The sequence below is a fragment of the Halichoerus grypus genome, chromosome 6 (assembly GCF_964656455.1).
Source record: "Halichoerus grypus chromosome 6, mHalGry1.hap1.1, whole genome shotgun sequence".
Lineage (NCBI taxonomy): Eukaryota > Metazoa > Chordata > Mammalia > Carnivora > Phocidae > Halichoerus > Halichoerus grypus.
In genome coordinates, this window is record NC_135717.1 from 57575145 (window position 1) to 57582231 (window position 7087).

Sequence of the window (7087 nt, forward strand, 5' to 3'; positions counted from 1 at the left end):
CCTTCCATATAAAGGACAATCCATACCATTACTCATGCTGCCCTCCAGACACACTAACAATCTAGCTGAGGCTCTAAGATTAACACCCATCTAAATGCTCTATTCACCAAGGATGTTAAGAGTCCACCCTCTAGAACAGTGAAAAAACATTGCCATTATTGACCCCCAAACCCCAATATCTCCTCCTCAGAAACTCCTAAAATCAGACTTTTATTCTGGAGTGGCCTCATCCTCCAAACAGAACCTCTTGGTAAATGCATAATAGAAAACCAATAAGAGCTATAGCCCTTTAAAGACACCAGTTATCTAAAAACTAGTTATTTAATGACTATTTATCTTTACTGGGAAATTATGAGTTGGGGGGGGGTGGTTAACAGGGATTCTGCTCCCAGAAGTATTGCTTAGGATGCTCTTGCCAGGTTCTTTATATAATGAGGTATAATGCTGATACTGGGCTGAGGTCATAAATTCAGAGTGAACCAATGAAATGTGCTCTACCAAGAAAAGGGAAAAAAATTAAAAAGACAAGATAATTGGGGAAATCAAAGGAAAGGATTTCTGTGCTCACAGGCATAAAAGTCTTAGGAGTTCCAAACTAAAGCCATGCGGTAGACACTGACCTAACTAAGGTAAAGCCTCTAAAGCCCATGCATTCTCCATTTTAAGTCCATCACCCACAGTGCTTCTCATCAACACCAACAGCTGTATCTCTAGCCCAACCCCCCCCTTTCCTTATCCAACTATTTTCTGTACACAGCCTGTGTTCAGCCCTCCTCCCAAAGAGGGTGGTTCACCTTGAAACTCTCCGTTGTCAAGGCCCCTGAGGGCCTCCACTGCATCCTCTGCCCGCCCCATGTGTACGAAGGCATAATCTTTCACGATGTCACATTCGATGACTGGACCGTACTCCTCCAACTTGGCCCAAAGCTCTTTGTTGGCACAAGTGGGACCGATGTTGCCCACATGCAACTTTGTGGAGGCTTTGCTCTTATTCTTGCTGGCTTCCATGTTGATGTTCACCCCGTGCAGCTTGTAGTGGTGCAGGCTGAGTATGGCATCCTCGGCCGCCTTCTTTTTATTTTTTTATTTTTTTATTTTAATTTTTTATTGTTATGTTAATCCCCATACATTACATCATTAGTTTTTGATGTAGTGTTCCATGATTCATTGTTTGTGCATAACACCCAGTGCTCCATGCAGAACGTGCCCTCCTCAATACCCATCACCAGGCTAACCCATCCTCCCACCCCCCTCCCCTCTAGAACCCTCAGTTTGTTTCTCAGAGTCCATCGTCTCTCATGGTTCATCTCCCCCTCCGATTTCCCCCCCTTCATTCTTCCCCTCCTGCTATCTTCTTCTTCTTTTTTTTTTTCTTAACATATATTGCATTATTTGTTTCAGAGGTACAGATCTGTGATTCAACAGTCTTGCACAATTCACAGTGCTCACCATAGCACATACACTCCCCAATGTCTATCACCCAGCCGCCCCATCCCTCCCACCACACCCCCCACTCCAGCAACCCTCAGTTTGTTTCCTGAGATCAAGAATTCCTCATATCAGTGAGGTCATATGATACATGTCTTTCTCTGATTGACTTATTTCGCCCAGCATAACACCCTCCAGTTCCATCCACGTCGTTGCAAATGGCAAGATCTCATTCCTTTTGATGGCTGCATAATATTCCATTATATATATATATACCACCTCTTCTTTATCCAGTCATCTGTCGATGGACATCGTGGCTCTTTCATACGATCCAGCAATTACACTACTGGGTATTTACCCCAAAGATACAAATGTACGGATCCGAAGGGGTACATGCACCTCGATGTTTATAGCAGCAATGTCCACAATAGCCTTGGCCACCTTCTTGTCCTCTGTGTGCACAAAGCCGTAGTTCTTAATGATGTCACATTCCAGCACCTTCCCATACTGCTCGAACAGTGAGCAGATCTCCTGCTCTGTGGCCTCCCGGGGCAGGTTTCCGATGAACAGCTTCACCATCTCGACACAGCCCGCACGGAAATCAAGCAAGGGCTCTTCCTCGAGGTGCAGACGCTTCTGACAAAACGCTAAAATAGCGGCTATATGTAGTTCTCTTAATATCCCTGTCATTTTCTTATCCCTAGCCTAAGCTTGCTTGAAACATGCTTCACGGGAGTGGAGTTTTTTGTTTTCTAAACCAAAAAGTCTGATGTCAAAGTATATTTTTTAAAGTATAAAACTCCCACTTAACTATATAGTGAGCACTTGTCAAAGATTTACTTAAGTTGGTAATTAAAGAAACAGCAGGCTATAAAGCTGATTCAAAGGAGTACACATCAGAAAAACTTACATTGTCTTCATGTTTCCAACTAACTTTATATAGAGTCTGGGTCCTAACTGATAGTAAATAGTAGCTCAAACAGAGCTGCATCATCTTGTAGAAAGTCAGATGGTTCTTCAGCAGACTTGGTAGACGATGCCCTAGTAAGACTTTGAAAGAGCATAGTAATCTTTCCGTCTTATTTCCAAGTTTTGGATACATTTTTAAAAGAATTTCTTTTTTTATTTTATTAAAACCCTGGCCTATTGAAATATGGAACACAAAGTGGGCTGCAGGGAAGGGAATCAGCCAACCAAGTGACAGGACTTTTTTGGTGAAAAAGGGTGAAATCTAGCATAAATATCCAACTAGTGCAAAACAGGTTCTCTGACTCGCCATCTCAAAACCCAGGATGGTTCAAACCAGAATAATAATGCAGACCATCTCGTGCAACCAAGAGCTACTGGGAAACCAAACTAGAACGCTCTCTGGGCAGTGATTTGGTAGCTTCGCAGAACTTGCCCTATATTACAGTTGATTCAGGAAGCGACCATGTGTCACATGAGAGACTGTTTCAGTTCAGGACACCTTTAGCTCAGGAAGCTGAGAAAGGCAGAGAAAAAACTTGTCCCTGGAAGCCTTCACAAAGAATGCAGCCCTGCTGGCAACTGGATTTTAAACTATAGTTCTGGAATACATTTTTGTTCTTTTAAGCCGTTAAATCCGTGATAATTTGTTACAGCAGCAGTAGGAAATGATTACAGGACCATATGTGTTTTCCCAAACTATTAAAGATCAGTGAACTAGGGCGCCTGGGTGGCTCAGTCGTTAAGCATCTGCCTTCAGCTCAGGTCATGATCCCAGGGTCCTGGGATCGAGCCCCACATCGGGCTCCCTGCTCTGCGGGAAGCCTGCTTCTCCCACTCCCTCTGCTTGCGTTCTCTCTCTCTCTCTCTCTGTCGAAAAATAAAAATAAAATCTAAAATAAATAAATAAATAAAGATCAGTGAACTAGAGAAAATCTAGCAGAGATTTTACTTGGGAGAAGCAGTCAATGTGTGGTTTTCGTGGCTCTTCCGGACAGAAAAAAAAAAACTAGTTAGGTATTAAATGAATCAAGCTTTATAAATTTTAAAACCTCATTTTTCCTTACATTTTTAAGTTCAACTTTTTTTGTTTCAATTTTGCTGAGACATAACTGACATACAGCACTGTATAAGTTTAAGGTATAGAGCATGGGACCCGACTTACATACATTGTGAAATGACTATCATGATAAGTTTAGTTAGCATCTGTCATCTCATACAGATACAAAAAAGATGGAAAAAAGGTTTTTTCTTATGATAAGAACTTTTAGGATTTACTGTCTTAGCAGCTTTCAAATATACTCTTCAGCAGTGTTAACTATAGGAATCATGCTGTCCATTCCATCCCCAGCCCTGATTTATCTTTTAACTGGAAGTTTGTACCTTTTGAACTACCTTCAGAGGTTCAATTTATAATCTCAAATTCAACTTATAAATAACTATTAAAATGTTCGTAGTTCTAAGAGTTGGTTTCAAGGAAACTATTATTTAGTCCATTATTGAACATAGTTAATTAGGGGTGCCTGGGTGGCTGTCAGTTAAGTGTCTGACTTCCTCTCAGGTCATGCTTTCAAGGTGGGATTGAGCCTCTGCTTCTCAGTTGGGCTCCGTGCTCAGCGGGGAGTCTGCTTGTCCCTCTCCCTCTGTCCCTCCTCCCACCCCTCCCACCCCCGCTCGTGCTCTCTCAAATAAATATAAATAAAATCTTTAAAAAAATCTTAAAAAATAATTAAATCATCTTAAACAATTTTAAAGTGTATCTAAAGATACATTTGAAAATTTTAAATACTTCAGATCTGACTAAACCTTCCCATGTACTTAGTTAATTCTAGTAAATCTAACAAATGTATTAAATGTAACAGATCCTTGCTTTCTTAAATATTCATCCTTAGCAAATTTTCCTATAACTTTTTAACTTAAAACCAACAAATCTAAAATCGTTTATCCATTCATGTATTTTAAGTTAGAATCATAAGTTAGCGTGTTAGATTCTTTAATATGACAAATCTTAAATATTACACATATTCTACATACTAAGTAGGCACAGGATATTCTTAAACCTCACACAAAAGCGTTATACTATGGGTTTGACTTACTTAACCTCCGTATATTGATTCTTGGTTTAAAAGACCCTTCTTTATTTAAAAAGGACCCTTCCCGCTGAGAAAACAATTGTATAGTCCTAAGCAAAGTTGACTTCTCATGTTAGGGGCTGAGATTTTTAAGGAGATTTTGTGACTTGGTGCCGTAGTTACCGAAGAGGATTCTTCTGGCGCAGAAACAAATATAACATGAATTCTGTGATAGAGAATCCATGCCTTCCGAATGAGGTTGGTTATTCTGTTCTTTCTTTCTCCTTCATCACCTTACTTTTTTGGTAGATGACTTGAAGTATATAACTTGAAGTCAGGAAACTTTATACTTGATAGCAATTGTCTAGTCTATTTATTGCTTGATTCTATTCTGAATTATTTTCGTGTTCTATTTAAATTACAGCTGATTGAATTCTGCCCATTTAAAAAGAAACAGGATTACTTCTGGCACTGGATCCAGTTGCTGAGCCGACGAGAAATGGGAAGCCAATAGACAGTTACTGGGGAATTGGTAGATAGATGAGATGCAGCCACAGTTTTTAAGAATGTGTTTGAGAGGATCAGATAACTAATTGTCATGAGTTAAAATAACATATACCATTTTGAGCATTCCACATGCCACGCCCTTTGCTAACCGCTGTATTAGCTCATTTTGCTACAACCACCTTATGAAGGCAAAAGTATTTATTCCTATTGCACAGTTAGGAAGCGGACTCTGGGAGGTAAAGTGATCTGCCCAAAGTCACAAGGTTAGTAAGCCAGGATTCAAAACAGGTGTCTGTCATTTTAAAGTTGTTGTTGTTGTTGTTGTTTTTTAAGTTTTTTCCATTCATTTGAGACACAGAGATACAGAGAGAGAGAGAGAAAGCATGAGCAGGGAGAGAGGCAGAGGGAGAGGGAGAAGCAGGCTCCCTGCTGAGCCAGGAGCCCGACGCGGGGCTCGATCCCAGGACCCTGGGATCACGACCCGAGCCGAAGGCAGACGCTTAGCCTCTGAGCCACCCAGGCGCCCTTCATTCTAAAGTTGTTAACTATCATGGAGAAAGTTCTAGAAGCTTTTCATACTGGCTTCCTTTTCTCCTAATAACAGAATGAAAGGGACATGGAAAAGTTCCCTACAAGTACGCTTTGCCCGCTAAGGAAGCCCAGGCATAATGGAAGTCCCTTGGCTAGAGTTTGGATTCTGAACAGAGATTCTGTGCTCAGAAGAGGCAGACAGGGCTGGGAGAAGGATTCTCATTCTCGGGGTAATCTTAACTATATGCCTGATGGAACGAAATAAAGACTCTCTAAATCCCTCTGCTTAGAAACGAAACAAGTAATAGTAAAGAAAAACAGTGGTTCTTTTTTGAAACCTGTTCTTTTCTGTTCCTTCCTTCTTCATTGGCATTATAATTTCCTTGTTTTTGTGAATTTGCAACTTACATAAAGTCCATAAAATGATGGTACAACTTAATAAATAAGGTGAACATACGTCCCCACTACTGGTCATTGTCTTCTCAGTCTCTGCAGTGTTCCTCCCTGAAAATGGCCACCTTCATTGGGTTATGGCCACCACTCTCATTGAATGTATTCAAGACCATCTTCTGCCTCCAAACGGTGGGCCTGGGGCTGTGACTGATTCTCCCCAAAAGAACCCACAGAGCTCCTCAGAGAAGGGTTTACACATTATTGCGATAAGGAGAAATCTGTTGGGGAAAAAGCTTTCGTCTCTCATCTGTGTCTTTTATTTCCTGGATCCTGTGGTATAGAGATTGTTCCGATATAAGCTAATAAGGAAAAACAGAGAGAATCAGAACTCAGCACTGATAAATTTTACTGAATGAAATTTTACTTTAATGAAATCCTCAGCAGCCGTGGATATTAATGCCAATGACACATAATTTCCAGGGACACCAGTGGATTCCCCCTCTGTGGATAGAGCCCTGAATTTCTAGTGAGTCTCCCTTGGTGATCTCTTCCACTAAGAGACAGATTTTGATGCACTTTCTTGCTGGAGAAACTGGATACCCCTGCTTTTTAAGGGGGAAGAGCAATCTATGTGCTGATGAAGGTGAGAATAAAAAGGTTTTATGCTCCAGATTCAAGAAAAAGAGACTGTCCTTTTGCTGTAATCCCACAGGTCAGCACAAAACTCAAACCAACCCTAGTCAATCATTGATAGCCTCACATCGGTACATATGACTTTGACAGTCAGTTAGTGATGGCTCAGTGCTTTGGAAAGTCAGCCAATCAATAAGCAGCCAATCAATAACATGCTTCCACGTTGGGGGAATTTGATAAAGAGTCTGAAATTCTCCCAATCTCTGAATTCCATCCAGACTGTATATAAGATCACCTTGTGCTTTGTTCATAGAGACTAATGCTTAGCATAGTGGTTCCCAGTGCATAGTGTCGGCATCACCTAGGAACCTGTTAGGAACACAGACCCATCAAATTAGAAACTTTGGAGATTGGGGCCCAGTAATCTGTGTGTCAATAAGCTCTTCAGGTGATGCTAAGGCATGTTAAGAAAACCACTGGCTTATAAGTCAGATTCTTCCTTGCTTTGAAAGAAAGATCTGTTTCAGATTGATGACCTCTTCCTTCATCAAAGTGAA

General features: G+C 40.9%; 1 pseudogene; it reads right to left on the minus strand.

Moving 5' to 3' along the window:
• Nucleotides 1-670: 670 nt before the first annotated feature.
• Nucleotides 671-2070, minus strand: LOC118546840 (RNA-binding protein 4B pseudogene; annotated as a pseudogene).
• Nucleotides 2071-7087: the final 5017 nt, after the last annotated feature.